Source organism: Abrus precatorius, unplaced genomic scaffold (assembly GCF_003935025.1).
Source record: "Abrus precatorius isolate BTA unplaced genomic scaffold, Abrus_2018 Scaffold3, whole genome shotgun sequence".
Classification (NCBI taxonomy): Eukaryota; Viridiplantae; Streptophyta; class Magnoliopsida; order Fabales; family Fabaceae; genus Abrus; species Abrus precatorius.
The window spans coordinates 10655496-10658410 of NW_020874373.1; positions in this window are offsets into that span (position 1 = coordinate 10655496).

A 2915-nucleotide genomic window follows, 5' to 3' on the forward strand; every position below is an offset into this window, starting at 1 on the left:
AAATTAAAAATTAATATAGTTTTTTTTTTTCATCTAAAGTATTTCTAATAGTTTAATACAGTTGCATTTGTGAGACTCAAGTTAAAATAAAACAATTTCATGCTAATTGATTCACATACTCAGTAATAAAAATTAACACAATTTAAATCATTATATATGATTATCTCATTAATTATTATAGTTATTGATTTGTTACTAAATAACGCTACGTGATTTATATAGCTGAGCCTACCAACTTTCCCGGTCGAATCAAACCCCAATGCTAGCCCAAAACACAGATAAGCTCGAAACAACCTAACCAAAGCCCAAGTCACATTTTGATTTTCAGAACTTTCATCGTGGTTCGTTGAGTTCATGATATCAAAGGAGTTGATGTTATAGCAGATAGATGAGGTTCCTCTCATGGATTTAGTGGTTTTCATGGTGGGTCACGAATATGTGGGAGAGAAGAGTTTTAGTAATATATATTTTTTCAATACGCTCTTGATTATTATAAAAAAAATTATTTTATAAAAGTTAAAGTAAGCAAACTTTATTGAATTAATTTTTTGAAATAGTCCTAGTTATTTATTAGAATTTATTAAAAATATAAATAAATAAAATTAAATAAGAAATATGAATCATTAAATTAATAATCATATTTTTTAATTTTCAATAAATTTTAGTTAATAATTAAGAGTATAGTAAACAAACTATGTTAAAAAATATATTAAAAACATTTATCTTGTGAGAAAAGAAGGAAATTTTGTGTTATGAGAGAATGACGAGAGATGAATGGAAAAAGAAATGATGAACGAATCTAAAGAAAAAAAAAAAGGACGAAGGATGGCTTTGTTACGAGAGAATGACGAGAAATAAATGGTGAATGAAAAAAAAAAAAGGAAGGATGGCTGTAATCAGGTGTTTGGAAAAATGTTTTTGAATCAAATTTAATTTTGCAAAATTAATTTTAATTAAAAGTGAATTTAGAGTAAAATAATTTATATTTTTAATTTTTAAAATAATTTTATAATAAAAATTATTATACAATTTTAAACTTAACATAAAAATTGTAATTTTTTTAATATTAATTTAAATGTAAATTTGAAAATAAAATAATTTTTAATATAAAACTATTAAATATATTTACACAAAGTTTGAATTATTTGTATTTTCAAACATGACTTTTGGTGGTTTGAACGTTGGTCTAATTATGCCATTAATTGAAAAAAAATGTCATGAGACAAAATGGAGGGTTAGGATCAATGAAGACATAAATCTTACACTCATTAAATTAACGGTTAATAGTGTTGCTATCAACTAATTTAGTGTATAAATATATAGTGATGTTAAAAAGGATCAAAGTTCTGGGACTAGACCTACCCAACCCTAAAATAATTTATAAAGTACTACTTTAATATTAGTTAAAATAATTTAATTTGATTCTAAATTTTTTAGCTTATAATATATGAGGTCAGAGTAGGAATACTCATAGGTTGACTCTGACCCAAGAAATACTTTCAAATTTTGTTCAACAAACTCTAATTTCAATTTTTTTAACATTCTTAATTATTTACAAAATTACTTACACTTTTTTTTACTTTTATATATTCCTTCTTTTTTCGTTAGAGTCAACTTTTAATACAATCACTTACCATCTTCATTGAGATTACCTGAATTCTTTTTTCCATTGTCACGTTGGTGAGCTTTTTTTCTTCATTATTTTTCTTTCTTTCCATTCTCGAAATTTCTCATTACCATCTCATACATTGTTATATTTATGCTCAGTAGATTCTGCTTTTGTTGAGAAAATAAGCATTACGTTTTTCTTTTCTATCTTATCTTCAAGTTAATGTATTGATTAATCCTTCTATTTTATGCTTAGTTGATTGATTGCAAGAGATAGTGGTATAATCTGTTAATTTAACTGTAATTAAGACTTTTGTTGTTATTATAATTATTTAACCGTGAAAGTGGCTTTCAAAGAGAAAAGAAAATATGAACAATATATTAGGATCAAGCTAATTAGGCTTTTTACAGCTAGATAGATATATATAAATACTAAATTTGTTTGGTAGAAAATTAGCATCGTATAAAACACATCCCGGGATAAGAGTTAGGATTGATAACAATCCAACTTAGACTTAATAAATATCCTACTTGTAATTATTAGATTTTTATCTATTAAATAAATTTAGGTTTAAAACTATTCACAAATATGAGCATATTTAATGATTGAAATTGAAAATAATTTTAATTGGATTAAACAATATCTTTATAAATTTTATAATTAGAAATTGAATTGTCTTTAGATATTTTTTTCAACTGAGTTATACACTAAACTTTTAATCAATGTATTTTTTATTTCTTTTATCGTTAATATTAATATTATAATAATATTTATATTTTATTAATTTATCAAATAATTGCGTTACGATAAATCATATTCAAATTAATTAAAATCTAAATGATAAGTTCCAATATATATATATATATATATATATATATATATATATATATATATAACCAATGAATAAAAATATTAGAAATTCTGCCAACTTAAATTCGAGTTGAGATATAAATATTTCTTCCAAATACGATGATGATATCATATTTGATCCAATCCATTCTTATCTCGAAACGGTGTCGTAATGGTTTTTTGATATTTATTACTCATTTATTATGGACAACAACAGAAAGTGGGGACTGAGGATAGTTATCATTAAAAAAAAGATATACTTGTGTATTTACGAGTGCATTTTAATTAAATGTTTTTATATAAAAGTTTATATTAAAAATTTGATGATAAAGTTTAAATAAATAAATAAAATTATCCGGAATATTGTACAAAATAAAGAGTTTTGTGTCTAATTTTCAATCTAGTTATTGGATACACTGTTTACTTACACGGCAAGGAGCAGACGCTACTGCACTCC